This window comes from Hyla sarda, chromosome 3, assembly GCF_029499605.1.
Source record: "Hyla sarda isolate aHylSar1 chromosome 3, aHylSar1.hap1, whole genome shotgun sequence".
In the NCBI taxonomy this organism is placed as follows: domain Eukaryota; kingdom Metazoa; phylum Chordata; class Amphibia; order Anura; family Hylidae; genus Hyla; species Hyla sarda.
This window is the reverse complement of record NC_079191.1, coordinates 6,687,485-6,705,900: the sequence shown is the minus strand read 5'-3', so window position 1 is coordinate 6,705,900 and position 18,416 is coordinate 6,687,485. Positions and strand designations below refer to the sequence as shown.

At 45.9% G+C, this 18,416-nt stretch overlaps 28 non-coding genes across 28 annotated transcripts; all 28 read right to left on the bottom strand.

Moving 5' to 3' along the window:
- Positions 1-386: 386 nt before the first annotated feature.
- TRNAV-CAC (transfer RNA valine (anticodon CAC)) lies at positions 387-459 on the bottom strand. Its single transcript has one exon. It is a non-coding gene; the product is annotated as a tRNA-Val (tRNA).
- Positions 460-1,134: 675 nt separating this feature from the next.
- Positions 1,135-1,207, bottom strand: TRNAV-CAC (transfer RNA valine (anticodon CAC)). The gene has a single exon. It is a non-coding gene; the product is annotated as a tRNA-Val (tRNA).
- Positions 1,208-1,352: 145 nt separating this feature from the next.
- On the bottom strand, positions 1,353-1,425 carry TRNAV-AAC (transfer RNA valine (anticodon AAC)). Its single transcript has one exon. It is a non-coding gene; the product is annotated as a tRNA-Val (tRNA).
- Positions 1,426-1,570: 145 nt separating this feature from the next.
- TRNAV-AAC (transfer RNA valine (anticodon AAC)) lies at positions 1,571-1,643 on the bottom strand. Its single transcript has one exon. It is a non-coding gene; the product is annotated as a tRNA-Val (tRNA).
- A 667-nt stretch (positions 1,644-2,310) lies between these two features.
- Positions 2,311-2,383, bottom strand: TRNAV-CAC (transfer RNA valine (anticodon CAC)). Its single transcript has one exon. It is a non-coding gene; the product is annotated as a tRNA-Val (tRNA).
- A 143-nt stretch (positions 2,384-2,526) lies between these two features.
- Positions 2,527-2,599, bottom strand: TRNAV-AAC (transfer RNA valine (anticodon AAC)). The gene has a single exon. It is a non-coding gene; the product is annotated as a tRNA-Val (tRNA).
- Positions 2,600-2,744: 145 nt separating this feature from the next.
- On the bottom strand, positions 2,745-2,817 carry TRNAV-AAC (transfer RNA valine (anticodon AAC)). Its single transcript has one exon. It is a non-coding gene; the product is annotated as a tRNA-Val (tRNA).
- Positions 2,818-3,488: 671 nt separating this feature from the next.
- On the bottom strand, positions 3,489-3,561 carry TRNAV-CAC (transfer RNA valine (anticodon CAC)). Its single transcript has one exon. It is a non-coding gene; the product is annotated as a tRNA-Val (tRNA).
- Positions 3,562-3,706: 145 nt separating this feature from the next.
- Positions 3,707-3,779, bottom strand: TRNAV-AAC (transfer RNA valine (anticodon AAC)). Its single transcript has one exon. It is a non-coding gene; the product is annotated as a tRNA-Val (tRNA).
- A 363-nt stretch (positions 3,780-4,142) lies between these two features.
- TRNAV-AAC (transfer RNA valine (anticodon AAC)) lies at positions 4,143-4,215 on the bottom strand. The gene has a single exon. It is a non-coding gene; the product is annotated as a tRNA-Val (tRNA).
- Positions 4,216-10,272: 6,057 nt separating this feature from the next.
- On the bottom strand, positions 10,273-10,345 carry TRNAV-CAC (transfer RNA valine (anticodon CAC)). The gene has a single exon. It is a non-coding gene; the product is annotated as a tRNA-Val (tRNA).
- A 145-nt stretch (positions 10,346-10,490) lies between these two features.
- On the bottom strand, positions 10,491-10,563 carry TRNAV-AAC (transfer RNA valine (anticodon AAC)). The gene has a single exon. It is a non-coding gene; the product is annotated as a tRNA-Val (tRNA).
- A 667-nt stretch (positions 10,564-11,230) lies between these two features.
- TRNAV-CAC (transfer RNA valine (anticodon CAC)) lies at positions 11,231-11,303 on the bottom strand. Its single transcript has one exon. It is a non-coding gene; the product is annotated as a tRNA-Val (tRNA).
- Positions 11,304-11,448: 145 nt separating this feature from the next.
- On the bottom strand, positions 11,449-11,521 carry TRNAV-AAC (transfer RNA valine (anticodon AAC)). Its single transcript has one exon. It is a non-coding gene; the product is annotated as a tRNA-Val (tRNA).
- A 667-nt stretch (positions 11,522-12,188) lies between these two features.
- On the bottom strand, positions 12,189-12,261 carry TRNAV-CAC (transfer RNA valine (anticodon CAC)). Its single transcript has one exon. It is a non-coding gene; the product is annotated as a tRNA-Val (tRNA).
- A 145-nt stretch (positions 12,262-12,406) lies between these two features.
- Positions 12,407-12,479, bottom strand: TRNAV-AAC (transfer RNA valine (anticodon AAC)). The gene has a single exon. It is a non-coding gene; the product is annotated as a tRNA-Val (tRNA).
- A 149-nt stretch (positions 12,480-12,628) lies between these two features.
- TRNAV-AAC (transfer RNA valine (anticodon AAC)) lies at positions 12,629-12,701 on the bottom strand. Its single transcript has one exon. It is a non-coding gene; the product is annotated as a tRNA-Val (tRNA).
- A 448-nt stretch (positions 12,702-13,149) lies between these two features.
- TRNAV-CAC (transfer RNA valine (anticodon CAC)) lies at positions 13,150-13,222 on the bottom strand. The gene has a single exon. It is a non-coding gene; the product is annotated as a tRNA-Val (tRNA).
- A 665-nt stretch (positions 13,223-13,887) lies between these two features.
- TRNAV-CAC (transfer RNA valine (anticodon CAC)) lies at positions 13,888-13,960 on the bottom strand. Its single transcript has one exon. It is a non-coding gene; the product is annotated as a tRNA-Val (tRNA).
- A 145-nt stretch (positions 13,961-14,105) lies between these two features.
- TRNAV-CAC (transfer RNA valine (anticodon CAC)) lies at positions 14,106-14,178 on the bottom strand. The gene has a single exon. It is a non-coding gene; the product is annotated as a tRNA-Val (tRNA).
- A 668-nt stretch (positions 14,179-14,846) lies between these two features.
- On the bottom strand, positions 14,847-14,919 carry TRNAV-CAC (transfer RNA valine (anticodon CAC)). The gene has a single exon. It is a non-coding gene; the product is annotated as a tRNA-Val (tRNA).
- Positions 14,920-15,064: 145 nt separating this feature from the next.
- TRNAV-AAC (transfer RNA valine (anticodon AAC)) lies at positions 15,065-15,137 on the bottom strand. Its single transcript has one exon. It is a non-coding gene; the product is annotated as a tRNA-Val (tRNA).
- A 668-nt stretch (positions 15,138-15,805) lies between these two features.
- Positions 15,806-15,878, bottom strand: TRNAV-CAC (transfer RNA valine (anticodon CAC)). The gene has a single exon. It is a non-coding gene; the product is annotated as a tRNA-Val (tRNA).
- A 145-nt stretch (positions 15,879-16,023) lies between these two features.
- On the bottom strand, positions 16,024-16,096 carry TRNAV-CAC (transfer RNA valine (anticodon CAC)). The gene has a single exon. It is a non-coding gene; the product is annotated as a tRNA-Val (tRNA).
- Positions 16,097-16,751: 655 nt separating this feature from the next.
- TRNAV-CAC (transfer RNA valine (anticodon CAC)) lies at positions 16,752-16,824 on the bottom strand. The gene has a single exon. It is a non-coding gene; the product is annotated as a tRNA-Val (tRNA).
- Positions 16,825-16,967: 143 nt separating this feature from the next.
- On the bottom strand, positions 16,968-17,040 carry TRNAV-AAC (transfer RNA valine (anticodon AAC)). The gene has a single exon. It is a non-coding gene; the product is annotated as a tRNA-Val (tRNA).
- A 667-nt stretch (positions 17,041-17,707) lies between these two features.
- Positions 17,708-17,780, bottom strand: TRNAV-CAC (transfer RNA valine (anticodon CAC)). Its single transcript has one exon. It is a non-coding gene; the product is annotated as a tRNA-Val (tRNA).
- A 143-nt stretch (positions 17,781-17,923) lies between these two features.
- TRNAV-AAC (transfer RNA valine (anticodon AAC)) lies at positions 17,924-17,996 on the bottom strand. Its single transcript has one exon. It is a non-coding gene; the product is annotated as a tRNA-Val (tRNA).
- Between the last annotated feature and the right edge of the window lie 420 nt (positions 17,997-18,416).

Sequence of the window (18,416 nt, the reverse complement as noted above, 5' to 3'; positions counted from 1 at the left end):
GGTTTCATCGTGCAATGGTCCGAAAGCCAAAAACATAGGGATGTTCCATGTTTCTGCTATCTATCGAACTGGGGACCTTGGGTGTGTGAGGCAAAGGTGATAAACACTACACCTCCAGAAACTTGCTCTTCATGGAACCTGCTAACAGTGCAAGATCCAAAATGACGAAAATGATAAAGTCAAATCGAACAGGTATGTCGCTTTGTCTAAAAAAATTAAGAGTCAGTCCCATATTTCTACCCGTGGACCTTCCGTTTGTTAGGTGAATGTGAACATTACAACACTATAGAAACTAGATGAAAGCTACCAGAACGGTGTAAGCAAACCACTCCTGCTTAAAAAAAGAAAGTTTCCTCATGCAATAGTCAAAAACATCTGAAACTCCTTGTTTCTGCCCGGTTTCGAACCAGGGACCTTTTGCGTGTGAGGCGAACGTGATAACCACTACACTACAGAAACCTGGCTGTTGAGCCACCAACCACCCACCTGCCCACCTGCCCACCCTCTTTCGCTTTCCACATTCAGTCACAAGAATTAAAAGCGAATGGATGAAAATAATGGAGTGAAAGTGAACAGGTGTGGCCTTTGGTCTAAAAGCAAGAGGAAAGCCCATGTTTCTGCCCGGTTTCAAACAAGGGACCTTTCGCGTGTTAGGCGAACGTGATAACCACTACACTACAGAAACCAGATGAAAACTCGCATGGCCGTCGTTGCAAGCAAAGGATGCCAGATTGACAAATAAAAACAAGGTTTCATCGTGCAATGGTCTGAAAGCCAAAAACATAGGGATGTTCCATGTTTCTGCTATCTATCGAACTGGGGACCTTGGGTGTGTGAGGCAAAGGTGATAAACACTACACCTCCAGAAACTTGCTCTTCATGGAACCTGCTAACAGTGCAAGATCCAAAATGATGAAATTGATAAAGTCAAATCGAACAGGTATGTCGCTTTGTCTAAAAAAATTAAGAGTCAGTCCCATATTTCTAGCCGTGGACCTTCCGTTTGTTAGGTGAATGTGAACATTACAACACTATAGAAACTAGATGAAAGCTACCAGAACGGTGTAAGCAAACCACTCCTGCTTAAAAAAAGAAAGTTTCCTCATGCAATAGTCAAAAACATCTGAAACTCCTTGTTACTGCCCGGTTTCGAACCAGGGACCTTTCGCGTGTGAGGCGAACGTAATAACCACTACACTACAGAAACCTGGCTGTTGAGCCAACAACCACCCACCTGCCCACCCTCTTTCGCTTTCCACATTCAGTTACAAGAATTAAAAGCGAATGGATGAAAATAATGGAGTGAAAGTGAACAGATGTGGCCTTTTGTCTAAAAGCAAGAAGAAAGCCCATGTTTCTGCCCGGTTTCGAACCGGGGACCTTTCGCGTGTTAGGCGAACGTGATAACCACTACACTACAGAAACCTGGCTGTTAAGCCACCAACCACCCAACTGCCCACCCTCTTTTGCTTTCCACATTCAGTAACAAGAATTAAAAGCGAATGAATGAAAATAATGGAGTGAAAGTGAACAGATGTGGCCTTTTGTCTAAAAGCAAGAAGAAAGCCCATGTTTCTGCCCGGTTTCGAACCGGGGACCTTTCGCGTGTTAGGCGAACGTGATAACCACTACACTACAGAAACCTGGCTGTTGAGCTAACAACCACCCACCTGCCCACCCTCTTTTGCTTTCCACATTCAGTCACAAGAATTAAAAGTGAATGGATGAAAATAATGGAGTGAAAGTGAACAGGTGTGGCCTTTGGTCTAAAAGCAAGAGGAAAGCCCATGTTTGTGCCCGGCTTCGAACCGGGGACCTTTCGTGTGTTAGGCGAACGTGATAGCCACTACACTACAGCAACCAGATGAAAACTCGCATGGCCGTCGTTGCAAGCAAAGGATACCAGATTGACAAATGAAAACAAGGTTTCATCGTGCAATGGTCCGAAAGCCAAAAACATAGGGATGTTCCATGTTTCTGCTATCTATCGAACTGGGGACCTTGGGTGTGTGAGGCAAAGGTGATAAACACTACACCTCCAGAAACTTGCTCTTCATGGAACCTGCTAACAGTGCAGGATCCAAAATGACGAAAACGATAAAGTCAAATCGAACAGGTATGTCGCTTTGTCTAAAAAAATTAAGAGTCAGTCCCATATTTCTACCCGTGGACCTTCCGTTTGTTAGGTGAATGTGAACATTACAACACTATAGAAACTAGATGAAAGCTACCAGAACGGTGTAAGCAAACCACTCCTGCTTAAAAAAAGAAAGTTTCCTCATGCAATAGTCAAAAACAACTGAAACTCCTTGTTTCTGCCCGGTTTCGAACCAGGGACCTTTCGTGTGTGAGGCGAACGTGATAACCACTACACTACAGAAACCTGGCTTTTGAGCCACCAACCACCCACCTGCCCACCCTTCTTCGCTTTCCACATTCAGTCAAGAATTAAAAGCGAATGGATGAAAATAATGGAGTGAAAGTGAAAAGATGTGGTCTTTTGTCTAAAAGCAAGAAGAAAGCCCATGTTTCTGCCCGGTTTCGAACCGGGGACCTTTCGCGTGTTAGGCGAACGTGATAACCACTACACTACAGAAACCTGGCTGTTGAGCCACCAACCACCCACCTGCCCACCCTCTTTCGCTTTCCACATTCAGTCACAAGAATTAAAAGCGAATGGATGAAAATAATGGAGTGAAAGTGAACAGATGTGGCCTTTTGTCTAAAAGCAAGAAGAAAGCCCATGTTTCTGCCCGGTTTCGAACCGGGGACCTTTCGCGTGTTAGGCGAACGTGATAACCACTACACTACAGAAACCTGGCTGATGAGCCACCAACCACCCACCTGCCTGCCCACCCTCCTTCGCTTTCCACATTCAGTCAAGAATTAAAAGCGAATGGATGAAAATAATGGAGTGAAAGTGAACAGGTGTGGCCTTTGGTCTAAAAGCAAGAGGAAAGCCCATGTTTCCGCCTGGTTTCGAATCAGGGACCTTTCGCGTGTTAGGCGAACGTGATAGCCACTACACTACAGAAACCAGATGAAAACTCACAAGGCCGTCGTTGCAAGCAAAGGATGCCAGATTGACAAATAAAAACAAGGTTTCATCGTGCAATGGTCCGAAAGCCAAAAACATAGGGATGTTCCATGTTTCTGCTATCTATCGAACTGGGGACCTTGGGTGTGTGAGGCAAAGGTGATAAACACTACACCTCCAGAAACTTGCTCTTCATGGAACCTGCTAACAGTGCAAGATCCAAAATGATGAAAATGATAAAGTCAAATCGAACAGGTATGTCGCTTTGTCTAAAAAAATTAAGAGTCAGTCCCATATTTCTACCCGTGGACCTTCCGTTTGTTAGGTGAATGTGAACATTACAACACTATAGAAACTAGATGAAAGCTACCAGAACGGTGTAAGCAAACCACTCCTGCTTAAAAAAAAAGAAAGTTTCCTCATGCAATAGTCGAAAACAACTGAAACTCCTTGTTTCTGCCCGGTTTCGAACCAGGGACCTTTCGAGCGTGAGGCGAAAATGATAACCACTACACTACAGAAACCTGGCTGTTGAGCCACCAACCACCCACCTGCCCACCCTCTTTCGCTTTCCACATTCAGTCACAAGAATTAAAAGCGAATGGATGAAAATAATGGAGTGAAAGTGAACAGGTGTGGCCTTTTGTCTAAAAGCAAGAAGAAAGCCCATGTTTCTGCCCGGTATCGAACCAGAGACCTTTCGCGTGTTAGGCGAACGTGATAACCACTACACTACAGAAACATGGCTGTTGAGCCACCAACCACCCACCTGCCCACCCTCTTTTGCTTTCCACATTCAGTAACAAGAATTAAAAGTGAATGGATGAAAATAATGGAGTGAAAGTGAACAGATGTGGCCTTTTGTCTAAAAGCAAGAAGAAAGCCCATGTTTCTTTCCGGTTTCGAACCGGGGACCTTTCGCGTGTTAGGCGAACGTGATAACCACTACACTACAGAAACCTGGCTGTTGAGCCAACAACCACCCACCTGCCCACCCTCTTTTGCTTTCCACATTCAGTAACAAGAATTAAAAGCGAATGAATGAAAATAATGGAGTGAAAGTGAACAGATGTGGCCTTTTGTCTAAAAGCAAGAAGAAAGCCCATGTTTCTGCCCGGTTTCGAACCAGGGACCTTTCGCGTGTTAGGCGAACGTGATAACCACTCCACTACAGAAACCTGGCTGTTGAGCTAACAACCACCCACCTGCCCACCCTCTTTCGCTTTCCACATTCAGTCACAAGAATTAAAAGTGAATGGATGAAAATAATGGAGTGAAAGTGAACAGGTGTGGCCTTTGGTCTAAAAGCAAGAGGAAAGCCAATGTTTGTGCCCGGCTTCGAACCGGGGACCTTTCGCGTGTTAGGCGAACGTGATAGCCACTACACTACAGAAACTAGATGAAAACTCGCATGGCCGTCGTTGCAAGCAAAGGATGCCAGATTGACAAATAAAAACAAGGTTTCATCGTGCAATGGTCCGAAAGCCAAAAACATAGGGATGTTCCATGTTTCTGCTATCTATCGAACTGGGGACCTTGGGTGTGTGAGGCAAAGGTGATAAACACTACACCTCCAGAAACTTGCTCTTCATGGAACCTGCTAACAGTGCAAGATCCAAAATGACGAAAATGATAAAGTCAAATCGAACAGGTATGTCGCTTTGTCTAAAAAAATTAAGAGTCAGTCCCATATTTCTACCCGTGGACCTTCCGTTTGTTAGGTGAATGTGAACATTACAACACTATAGAAACTAGATGAAAGCTACCAGAACGGTGTAAGCAAACCACTCCTGCTTAAAAAGCGTTAATTTTTAACGTAAATTTGTTTTCCCTTAGTCCTAACAGCAGCACAAGTGGGGTGTTCTGCCCCTGTGAAGCTGGCAGGACGGTGGAATTTTTAATTCCGCCCAAGCAATTTAAATTAATTAGCCCCCCCATAAAAGGCCTCCTCCCCTAGGCCATCTCGCTTAATAACAAGTAACAAAAAAGTTTAGGGCGGGAAATTTGTGTGCTGCTGTTAGGACTAAGGGAAAACAAATTTACGTTAAAAATTAACGCTTCCCTTACGTCCTAACCAGCAGCACAAGTGGGGACTTAGCGAGTAACAACACAAATAGGGAGGGACTACGGCAGAGTGGCACTTAGGATTGACTGCCCAAAGGCCAACTCTTCCGATCGTTTGGCATTAACCCTGTAATGACTCAAAAAAGTATTGTGGGTGCTCCAAGAAGCAGCAGCACAAATCTGTTCCAGAGGAACAGACCTTTTCTCAGCAAAGGAAGTAGAGACTGCCCTAGTGGAATGGGCAGTGACAAAGGCAGGAGGAGTTAGCTCCTGGACTATGAAGGTCTCTCGGATTGCCTCCTTAATCCACCTACTCAGGGTAGGTTTAGAGGCTTTCAAGCCCTTGTTCTTTCCAGAAAAAGAGACAAGGAGGTGTTCCGACTTCCTGAATTCTCCAGTTCTTGAGATATAGACTCTGAGCGCTCTAGAGATGTCCAGAGTGTGGTCAACCGCTTCTTCAGGAGAGGATGGATTAGGCAGTAGAACTGGAAGAGAAATGACCTGGTTGGTATTGGAGAAAGTCGGAACCTTAGGAAGGAAGGTAGGTAAAAACCTCAACAGGACTCTGTCCTGTAGAAAAACAGTGTAAGGCTCGAAAGCCGAAAGGGCCTGAAGCTCACCCACTCTCTTGGCTGAGGTTATGGCCAATAAAAAAGTGACTTTAAGGGATAAATACCTAAAGTCTACTTCTTCCAGAGGTTCAAAGGGGGGAGCGCATAACCCCCTGAGAACAGTGGTTAAATCCCAACTGGGAATAGGTCTGAGAACTGTAGGTTTAAGTCTTTCAGCCCCTTTGAGGAATCTTCTAACCAGGGATTCTTGTGATAGAGACCTGCCTAGGAAGGCAGAGAGTGCTGCGACCTGAACCTTTAAGGTGGATGGGCTAAGACCCTTGTCAAGGCCATCCTGGAGAAAACGCAGTATTGCAGAAAGAGGAGGATCTGAGGTAACTACCTCTTTCGTTGCACACCATTGAAGGAAAATCTTCTTTATCCTGGAGTAAACCTTGTTTGTAGACTCTGCTCTCGAGTGTGCAATAGTTCTCAAGACCTCCGCAGGAAGCCCACTCCTTAGTAGGGTCCTGTCAATCTCCAGGCTGTCAGATTGAGTCTCCTCAGATCTAGGCAGGAGCCTGTGTTGTGAGACACAAGGTTCTGCACGTGGGGAAGCCTCCAATAACACCCCTGACTCATCCTCATGAGTTGGGTGAACCAGGACCTCTTCGGCCAGAATGGGATGATGGCAATCACTGAGGTCTGGTCTTGCCTGACTTTCATCAATACCCTGGGTATCATGGAAAGTGGAGGGAATATGTAGGCCAGCCTGAACCTCCATGCGATGGACAGAGCGTCTATCGCCACCGGATTGTCCTCCTTGTAAAGGGAACAAAACTTGCTCACTTTGGCATTCAGCCGGGTTGCCATGAGGTCTATTTCTGGTGTACCCCACTTCAGGGTTATCCTCCTGAAGATCTTCTCGTTGAGAGACCATTCTCCCTGGACTGCAAGCCCGCGACTTAGACGATCTGCCACTACGTTGAGATCCCCCTTGATGTGGACTGCAACAAGGTGGGATAGGTTGAGCTCTGCCCATGATAGAATAAGTCCGGTCTCCCTGAGGAGCACTTGGGACTTTGTGCCACCCTGTCTGTTGATATAAGCCACTACAGTGGTGTTGTCTGACCGGACTCTTATTGCTTTCCCTAAGATATGGGGAGCAAAGTGGAGGAGCGCAAGACGAACTGCTCTCAGTTCTCTCATGTTGGATGAGAGTAACCTTTCCTGAGGGGTCCAGGTACCCTGAACCGGATGGTCGTCCAGATGGGCTCCCCACCCTAGAAGGGAGGCGTCTGTGGTCAGAGTGATCCACAGAGGTTGAATCAAGGACTTCCCATCTGTCAGGTTCGTCCACCACCTGAGAGAGGCACGGACTTCGGACGACAGGGTGCACTTTTTGTCCAACCCACTGGGGTTGCGATTCCAGGCAGTCAAGACCTGATCTTGGAGAGGTCGGAGGTGCCACAGGGCCCAGGGGACTGCTTCTGCAGACGCTGACATGTGGCCCAACATCTTCATTAGAGTTCTGATGGGCACTCTGCGTGGTACCGACAAAAACTCTGCGGCTTTTATGACGCGCTCTCTCCTTTCTGGGGTGAGAGACAGCGTCATCCGAGAGGAGTCTAGGACAAACCCCAGAAACCTTCTTGAGGTAGATGGGATGATCTCGGATTTTTCCCAATTTATGAGCCACCCTAGGTGTTGAAGAAAATCCAGGGTCAGTTGAAGATGAGCTTGAAGAATGTCTAGAGTCGCGGCTTTTAAAAGCCAGTCGTCTAGATAAGGAACAATCTCTAGGCCTTTTAGTCTTAGAGCAGAGACAACTGGAGCCACCACCTTTGTGAAGGTGTGGGGAGCGGAGGTAATGCCGAACGGTAGAACAGCAAATTGGAAATGCCTTACCATACCTTTTATGGTGACGGCGATTCTTAAGAACTTCCTGTGGGCAGGAAATATAGGGACATGAAGGTATGCATCCTTCAAGTCTATAGTGACCATGAGATCTTGTGGGTTCAGGATACTGACCACCGAGCGAATGGTTTCCATTCTGAACCGCCTTTTCCTTATAAATCGGTTTAGGTAGCGCAGGTCTATTATCATGCGCCAGTCGCCATTTGGTTTGGGAACCAAAAATATCGGGGAGTAGACGCCAGATCCTCTTTGATCTGGGGGAACTTCTTCCAAAGCTTGCTTTCCCAAGTATTGGAGAACTGAGGTTTCTATGACAGCCTGTTTTGGCTGAGGAAGTAACTTTGTTAAGACAAACTTCCTTGGGGGAGGGGAGGTAAATTCTATCCTGTACCCCGACTGAATAACCTTCAGAACCCAGGGATCCTGGATTTCTTGCATCCAGGTTGTAAGGAATAAACTTAAACGTCCTCCTACTGGAGGAGGATGGGCAGATAGATTCTCTGCAACAAACACTTGAGGGGAAGGGAGAGGGAAAACGTTGGTGGATGTCAGTGGAGAGTCATAGCTCGGCCTTCCGGTCTTTACCGCGGCCGCGACCTCCACCACGTTTTTGAAAGGACTGACGTCTCTGGGATCTAGGAGGGCCCTGGGACTTCCCCCCTCTTGCTCTACCTTTACCCCGAAAGGCCTGAACAGGAAGGCACCTGCCTTTTTTGTCAGCATAACCTTCCATTATGCGATCCAGCTCAGAACCAAATAGCCAAGTAGGCTCGAAAGGCATCCCACACAAGTTAAACTTGGAGGTGTTGTCCGCTACCCAAGGGCGTAACCACAAGGGACGTCTGCTAGCAGAAGCGAGTGCCATGGACTTGGCAGCTAGCTTAAGGTGTTGCTGGGAGGCCTCGCAGAGGAAGTCTATACCAAGGAGGAGTGTCTTGAAGCTGTCCAAGATGTCTTCCCTAGGGACATTGTTGTCAATCTCAGACTGTATGCGCTCCACACGCTCCTTCACGAAGTCAGACACTTCTCCCGAGGCAATAGCCACAGAGGCAGACGCTGATGCTGCTGAATATGTGCGTCTGAGAAGGGAATCCACCTTCCTATCAAGCGGGTCCTGGAGGTTGCTTCCATCATCCGCGGGAACCAAGACTCTCTTGGACAGTTTATTTACTGCCATATCAACCTTAGGAGGTGGCATCCAGGAATCAGATTCCGCGTCCGAGAGAGGGTACATCAATTTGAAGGTACGAGTGACAAGCGCAGGTTTATCTGGGTGCTTCCACTCAGCCTTCATCATCTTTTTGCGTGCATCATTCACCTTGAAAACCCAAGGTTCTCTAGAGGTGGATGCAGAGGCTTCCCCTTGGTCAACATCCTGGTCCCTTGACCGGATGGACCTAAGTAATCTCTGCGTCTTTTCCGCAGGGAAAAGAGGCGGACACATCTTCACCTCAACAGGCTGTTCAGACTGTACAGATGACCTCTGGTCCAATACATCGATCGACATAACGGATTCTTCCGCCACAGAAGGAGGAGTGGATTCAGTTCTAGCTCTTTTGGGAACAAGAGCACTCTTAATTTCAGATATGGAATTTCCCATAAACTCCTTCATCCAGATGAACATGTCCTGGACAGTAGGTTCAGCTGGATTAGGGGGTGGACGGCAACCGGGACACCTGTTATATTCGTAAGCGTCCGGAAGCGGAGTGCCGCAATTGGCGCAAGCTAGATGGCGTTTTTTGGCGCTAGCCTTACGACCACCAGAGTGTGGGTCACTAGAGGAAGGAGTAGACATGACTCTGGAAAGAAAGAAAATAAGTTAGGGATAATAAACAAAATTATTATCGCCCTAACGCCAAATAGAGAGGGAGAGATACCTATAATGCAGATAGGAGCTCTAACCACTAATGCTAGGCTTGTAAATAGGACTAGCTATGATGGCAGCAGAGACTGAATGAAGGTCTCAGCTGTCTTTATATGGGAAAGGGCCCGGAAGCCCCGCCCCCTTCAGAGAAGATCAGCCTGCAATAGGCTGAAACACCCGGAAGGGAATTTTTAATAAAAATTATCCACTGAGCCCTTCCCTAACTAGGAAAGGGCTCACGCCTGACTTTCCACCTAAGTATAAAACTTAAAAGGCAGCGCAAAGCGCTGAAGAAAGTGAGGCCGGGACCGGAAGTCGTCAGATGACGTACCTCCGGTCCACGGCTCGCACAGAGTAATGGAGGCGAGCGTGAGCCGGGACACGTGGGACGCCAGGCGGGTAAGAAAAAAACCTGCAGCGGCATCCCTAATGCTATGAGGGATCACCGGATCCTTGTAGCAATAAAATAGTCAAAACAAATAGTTTTAAGATAAACCAGGCCGGAGGCCCAGATAATATAAAGAGAAAAAAACAGGGGGCAGTTGAAAAAGGTACTGCGCCCCAAAAATATCTCCCCAATACAGGGGAGACATCCAGGCAGGCTCCAAAGGAGCCTGCACCGTCCTGCTGTCCTTACACAGGACAGAAAAAAAGCGAGATGGCCTAGGGGAGGAGGCCTTTTATGGGGGGGCTAATTAATTTAAATTGCTTGGGCGGAATTAAAAATTCCACCGTCCTGCCAGCTTCACAGGGGCAGAACACCCCACTTGTGCTGCTGGTTAGGACGTAAGGGAAAAGAAAGTTTCCTCATGCAATAGTCAAAAACAACTGAAACTCCTTGTTTCTGCCTGGTTTCGAACCAGGGACCTTTCGCGTGTGAGGTGAACGTGATAACCACTACACTACAGAAACCTGGCTGTTGAACCACCAACCACCCACCTGCCCACCCTCCTTCGCTTTCCACATTCAGTCACAAGAATTAAAAGCGAATGGATGAAAATAATGGAGTGAAAGTGAAAAGATGTGGTCTTTTGTCTAAAAGCAAGAAGAAAGCCCATGTTTCTGCCCGGTTTCGAACCGGGGACCTTTCGCGTGTTAGGCGAACGTGATAACCACTACACTACAGAAACCTGGCTGTTGAGCCACCAACCACCCACCTGCCCACCCTCTTTCGCTTTCCACATTCAGTCACAAGAATTAAAAGCGAATGGATGAAAATAATGGAGTGAAAGTGAACAGATGTGACCTTTGGTCTAAAAGCAAGAGGAAAGCCCATGTTTCTGCCCGGTTTCGAATCAGGGACCTTTCGCGTGTTAGGCGAACGTGATAGCCACTACACTACAGAAACCAGATGAAAACTCGCATGGCCGTCGTTGCAAGCAAAGGATGCCAGATTGACAAATAAAAACAAGGTTTCATCGTGCAATGGTCCGAAAGCCAAAAACATAGGGATGTTCCATGTTTCTGCTATCTATCGAACTGGGGACCTTGGGTGTGTGAGGCAAAGGTGATAAACACTACACCTCCAGAAACTTGCTCATCATGGAACCTGCTAACAGTGCAAGATCCAAAATGACGAAAATGATAAAGTCAAATCGAACAGGTATGTCGCTTTGTCTAAAAAAATTAAGAGTCAGTCCCATATTTCTACCCGTGGACCTTCCGTTTGTTAGGTGAATGTGAACATTACAACACTATAGAAACTAGATGAAAGCTACCAGAACGGTGTAAGCAAACCACTCCTGCTTAAAAAAAGAAAGTTTCCTCATGCAATAGTCAAAAACAACTTAAACTCCTTGTTTCTGCCCGGTTTCGAACCAGGGACCTTTCGCATGTGAGGCGAACGTGATAACCACTACACTACAGAAACCTGGCTGTTGAGCCACCAACCACCCACCTGCCCACTCTCTTTCGCTTTCCACATTCAGTCACAAGAATTAAAAGCGAATGGATGAAAATAATGGAGTGAAAGTGAACAGGTGTGGCCTTTTGTCTAAAAGCAAGAAGAAAGCCCATGTTTCTGACCGGTTTCGAACCGGGGACCTTTCGCGTGTTAGGCGAACGTGATAACCACTACACTACAGAAACCTGGCTGTTGAGCCATCAACCACCCACCTGCCCACCCTCTTTTGCTTTCCACATTCAGTAACAAGAATTAAAAGCGAATGGATGAAAATAATGGAGTGAAAGTGAACAGGTGTGGCCTTTTGTCTAAAATCAAGAAGAAAGCCCATGTTTCTGCCCGGTTTCGAACCAGGGACCTTTCGCGTGTTAGGCGAACGTGATAACCACTACTCTACAGAAACCAGATGAAAACTCGCATGGACGTCGTTGCAAGCAAAGGATACCAGATTGACAAATGTAAACAAGGTTTCATCGTGCAATGGTCCGAAAGCCAAAAACATAGGGATGTTCCATGTTTCTGCTATCTATCGAACTGGGGACCTTGGGTGTGTGAGGCAAAGGTGATAAACACTACACCTCCAGAAACTTGCTCTTCATGGAACCTGCTAACAGTGCAAGATCCAAAATGACGAAAATGATCAAGTCAAATCGAACAGGTATGTCGCTTTGTCTAAAAAAATTAAGAGTCAGTCCCATATTTCTACCCGTGGACCTTCCGTTTGTTAGGTGAATGTGAACATTACAACACTATAGAAACTAGATGAAAGCTACCAGAATGGTGTAAGCAAACCACTCCTGCTTAAAAAAAGAAAGTTTCCTCATGCAATAGTCAAAAACATCTGAAACTCCTTGTTTCTGCCCGGTTTCGAACCAGGGACCTTTCGCGTGTGAGGCGAACGTGATAACCTCTACACTACAGAAACCTGGCTGTTGAGCCACCAACCACCCACCTGCCCACCCTCTTTCGCTTTCCACATTCAGTCACAAGAATTAAAAGCGAATGGATGAAAATAATGGAGTGAAAGTGAACAGATGTGGCCTTTTGTCTAAAAGCAAGAAGAAAGCCCATGTTTCTGCCCGGTTTCGAACCGGGGACCTTTCGCGTGTTAGGCGAACGTGATAACCACTACACTACAGAAACCTGGCTGATGAGCCACCAACCACCCACCTGCCTGCCCATCCTCTTTTGCTTTCCACATTCAGTAACAAGAATTAAAAGCGAATGGATGAAAATAATGGAGTGAAAGTGAACAGATGTGGCCTTTTGTCTAAAAGCAAGAAGAAAGCCCATGTTTCTGCCCGGTTTCGAACCGGGGACCTTTCGCGTGTTAGGCGAACGTGATAACCACTACACTACAGAAACCAGATGAAAACTTGCATGGCCGTCGTTGCAAGCAAAGGATGCCAGATTGACAAATAAAAACAAGGTTTCATCGTGCAATGGTCCGAAAGCCAAAAACATAGGAATGTTCCATGTTTCTGCTATCTATCGAACTGGGACCTTGGGTGTGTGAGGCAAAGGTGATAAACACTACACCTCCAGAAACTTGCTCTTCATTGAACCTGCTAACAGTGCAAGATCCAAAATGACGAAAATGATAAAGTCAAATCGAACAGGTATGTCGCTTTGTCTAAAAAAATTAAGAGTCAGTCCCATATTTCTATCCGTGGACCTTCCGTTTGTTAGGTGAATGTGATCATTACAACACTATAGAAACTAGATTAAAGCTACCAGAACGGTGTAAGCAAACCACTCCTGCTTAAAAAAAGAAAGTTTCCTCATGCAATAGTCAAAAACATCTGAAACTTCTTGTTTCTGTCTGGTTTCAAACCAGGGACCTTTCGCGTGTGAGGCGAACGTGATAACCACTACACTACAGAAACCTGGCTGTTGAGCCACCAACCACCCACCTGCCCACCCTCCTTCGCTTTCCACATTCAGTCAAGAATTAAAAGCGAATGGATGAAAATAATGGAGTGAAAGTGAACAGGTGTGGCCTTTGGTCTAAAAGCAAGAGGAAAGCCCATGTTTCCGCCCGGTTTCGAATCAAGGACCTTTCGCGTGTTAGGCGAACGTGATAGCCACTACACTACAGAAACCAGATGAAAACTCACAAGGCCGTCGTTACAAGCAAAGGATGCCAGATTGACAAATAAAAACAAGGTTTCATCGTGCAATGGTCCGAAAGCCAAAAACATAGGGATGTTCCATGTTTCTGCTATCTATCGAACTGGGGACCTTGGGTGTGTGAGGCAAAGGTGATAAACACTACACCTCCAGAAACTTGCTCTTCATGGAACCTGCTAACAGTGCAAGATCCAAAATGATGAAAATGATAAAGTCAAATCGAACAGGTATGTCGCTTTGTCTAAAAAAATTAAGAGTCAGTCCCATATTTCTACCCGTGGACCTTCCGTTTGTTAGGTGAATGTGAACATTACAACACTATAGAAACTAGATGAAAGCTACCAGAACGGTGTAGGCAAACCACTGCTGCTTAAAAAAAGAAAGTTTCCTCATGCAATAGTCAAAAACAACTGAAACTCCTTGTTTCTGCCTGGTTTCGAACCATGGACCTTTCGCGCGTGAGGTGAACGTGATAACCACTACACTACAGAAACCTGGCTGTTGAATCACCAACCACCCACCTGCCCACCCTCCTTCGCTTTCCACATTCAGTCACAAGAATTAAAAGTGAATGGATGAAAATAATGGAGTGAAAGTGAACAGATGTGGCCTTTTGTCTAAAAGCAAGAAGAAAGCCCATGTTTCTGCCCGGTATCGAACCAAAGACCTTTCGCGTGTGAGGCGAACGTGATAACCACTACACTACAGAAACATGGCTGTTGAGCCAACAACCACCCACCTGCCCACCCTCTTTCGCTTTCCACATTCAGTCACAAGAATTAAAAGTGAATGGATGAAAATAATGGAGTGAAAGTGAACAGATGTGGCCTTTGGTCTAAAAGCAAGAGGAAAGCCCATGTTTCTGCCCGGTTTCAAACAAGGGACCTTTCGCGTGTTAGGCGAACGTGATAACCACTACACTACAGAAACCAGATGAAAACTCGCATGGCCGTCGTTGCAAGCAAAGGATGCCAGATTGACAAATAAAAACAAGGTTTCATCGTGCAATGGTCCGAAAGCCAAAAACATAGGGATGTTCCATGTTTCTGCTATCTATCGAACTGGGGACCTTGGGTGTGTGAGGCAAAGGTGATAAAAACTACACCTCCAGAAACTTGCTCTTTATGGAACCTGCTAACAGTGCAAGATCCAAAATGACGAAAATGATAAAGTCAAATCGAACAGGTATGTCGCTTTGTCTAAAAAAATTAAGAGTCAGTCCCATATTTCTACCCGTGGACCTTCCGTTTGTTAGGTGAATATGATCATTACAACACTATAGAAACTAGATGAAAGCTACCAGAACGGTGTAAGCAAACCACTCCTGCTTAAAAAAAAGAAAGTTTCCTCATGCAATAGTCAAAAACAAATGAAACTCCTTGTTTCTGCCCGGTTTCGAACCAGGGACCTTTCGCGTGTGAGGCGAACGTGATAACCACTACACTACAGAAACATGGCTGTTGAGCCACCAACCACCCACCTGCCCACCCTCTTTTGCTTTCCACATTCAGTAACAAGAATTAAAAGCGAATGGATGAAAATAATGGAGTGAAAGTGAACAGATGTGGCCTTTTGTCTAAAAGCAAGAAGAAAGCCCATGTTTCTGCCCGGTTTTGAACCGGGGACCTTTCGCGTGTTAGGCGAACGTGATAACCACTACACTACAGAAACCTGGCTGTTGAGCCAACAACCACCCACCTGCCCACCCTCTTTCGCTTTCCACATTCAGTCACAAGAATTAAAAGCGAATGGATGAAAATAATGGAGTGAAAGTGAACAGGTGTGGCCTTTGGTCTAAAAGCAAGAGGAAAGCCCATGTTTCTGCCCGGTTTCAAACAAGGGACCTTTCGCGTGTTAGGCGAACGTGATAACCACTACACTACAGAAACCAGATGAAAACTCGCATGGCCGTCGTTGCAAGCAAAGGATGCCAGATTGACAAATAAAAACAAGGTTTCATCGTGCAATGGTCCGAAAGCCAAAAACATAGGGATGTTCCATGTTTCTGCTATCTATCGAACTGGGGACCTTGGGTGTGTGAGGCAAAGGTGATAAACACTACACCTCCAGAAACTTGCTCTTCATGGAACCTGCTAACAGTGCAAGATCCAAAATGACGAAAATGATAAACTCAAATCGAACAGGTATGTCGCTTTGTCTAAAAAAATTAAGAGTCAGTCCCATATTTCTACCCGTGGACCTTCCGTTTGTTAGGTGAATGTGATCATTACAACACTATAGAAACTAGATGAAAGCTACCAGAACGGTGTAAGCAAACCACTCCTGCTTAAAAAAAAGAAAGTTGCCTCATGCAATAGTCAAAAACAACTGAAACTCCTTGTTTCTGCCCGGTTTCGAACCAGGGACCTTTCGCGTGTGAGGCGAAAGTGATAACCACTACACTACAGAAACCTGGCTGTTGAGCCACCAACCACCCACCTGCCCACCCTCTTTTGCTTTCCACATTCAGTCACAAGAATTAAAAGCGAATGGATGAAAATAATGGAGTGAAAGTGAACAGGTGTGGCCTTTTGTCTAAAAGCAAGAAGAAAGCCCATGTTTCTGCCCGGTATCGAACCAGAGACCTTTCGCGTGTGAGGCGAACGTGATAACCACTACACTACAGAAACATGGCTGTTGAGCCACCAACCACCCACTTTCGCTTTCCACATTCAGTCACAAGAATTAAAAGCGAATGGATGAAAATAATGGAGTGAAAGTGAACAGATGTGGCCTTTGGTCTAAAAGCAAGAGAAAAGCCCATGTTTCTGCCCGGTTTCGAATCAGGGACCTTTCGCGTGTTAGGCGAACGTGATAGCCACTACACTACAGAAACCAGATGAAAACTCGCATGGCCGTCGTTGCAAGCAAAGGATGCCAGATTGACAAATAAAAACAAGGTTTCATCGTGCAATGGTCCGAAAGCCAAAAACATAGGGATGTTCCATGTTTCTGCTATCTATCGAACTGGGGACCTTGGGTGTGTGAGGCAAAGGTGATAAACACTACACCTCCAGAAACTTGCTCTTCATGGAACCTGCTAACAGTGCAAGATCCAAAATGACGAAAATGATAAAGTCAAATCGATCAGGTATGTCGCTTTGTCTAAAAAAATTAAGAGTCAGTCCCATATTTCTACCCGTGGACCTTCCGTTTGTTAGGTGAATGTGAACATTACAACACTATAGAAACTAGATGAAAGCTACCAGAACGGTGTAAGCAAACCATTCCTGCTTAAAAAAAGAAAGTTTCCTCATGCAATAGTCAAAAACAACTGAAACTCCTTGTTTCTGCCCGGTTTTGAACCAGGGACCTTTCGCGTGTGAGGCGAACGTGATAACCACTACACTACAGAAACCTGGCTGTTGAACCACCAACCACCCACCTGCCCACCCTCCTTCGCTTTCCACATTCAGTCAAGAATTAAAAGCGAATGGATGAAAATAATGGAGTGAAAGTGAAAAGATGTGGTCTTTTGTCTAAAAGCAAGAAGAATGCCCATGTTTCTGCCCGGTTTCGAACCGGGGACCTTTCGCGTGTTAGGCGAACGTGATAACCACTACACTACAGAAACCTGGCTGTTGAGCCACCAACCACCCACCTGCCCACCCTCTTTCGCTTTCCACATTCAGTCACAAGAATTAAAAGCGAATGGATGAAAATAATGGAGTGAAAGTGAACAGATGTGGCCTTTGGTCTAAAAGCAAGAGGAAAGCCGATGTTTCTGCCCGGTTTCGAATCAAGGACCTTTCGCGTGTTAGGCGAACGTGATAGCCACTACACTACAGAAACCAGATGAAAACTCGCATGGCCGTCGTTGCAAGCAAAGGATGCCAGATTGACAAATAAAAACAAGGTTTCATCGTGCAATGGTCCGAAAGCCAAAAACATAGGGATGTTCCATGTTTCCGCTATCTATCGAACTGGGGACCTTGGGTGTGTGAGGCAAAGGTGATAAACACTACACCTCCAGAAACTTGCTCTTCATGGAACCTGCTAACAGTGCAAGATCCAAAATGATGAAAATGATAAAGTCAAATCGAACAGGTATGTCGCTTTGTCTAAAAAAATTAAGAGTCAGACCCATATTTCTACCCGTGGACCTTCCGTTTGTTAGGTGAATGTGATCATTACAACACTATAGAAACTAGATGAAAGCTACCAGAACGGTGTAAGCAAACCACTCCTGCTTAAAAAAAGAAAGTTTCCTCATGCAATAGTCAAAAACATCTGAAACTCCTTGTTTCTGCCTGGTTTCGAACCAGGGACCTTTCGCGTGTGAGGCGAACGTGATAACCACTACACTACAGAAACATGGCTGTTGAGCCACCAACCACCCACCTGCCCACCCTCCTTCGCTTTCCACATTCAGTCAAGAATTAAAAGCGAATGGATGAAAATAATGGAGTGAAAGTGAAAAGATGTGGCCTTTTGTCTAAAAGCAAGAAGAAAGCCCATGTTTCTGCCCGGTTTCGAATCGGGGACCTTTCGCGTGTTAGGCGAACGTGATAACCACTACACTACAGAAACCTGGCTGTTTAGCCACCAACCACCCACCTGCCCACCCTCTTTCGCTTTCCACATTCAGTCACAAGAATTAAAAGCGAATGGATGAAAATAATGGAGTGAAAATGAACAGGTATGGCCTTTGGTCTAAAAGCAAGAGGAAAGCCCATGTTTCTGCCCGGTTTCGAACGGGGGACCTTTCGAGTGTTAGGTGAACGTGATAACCACTACACTACAGAAACATGGCTTTTGAGCCACCAACCACCCACCTGCCCACCCTCTTTCGCTTTCCACATTCAGTCACAAGAATTAAAAGCGAATGGATGAAAATAATGGAGTGAAAGTGAACAGGTGTGGCCTTTGGTCTAAAAGCAAGAGGAAAGCCCATGTTTCTGCCCGGTTTCAAACAAGGGACCTTTCGCGTGTTAGGCGAACGTGATAACC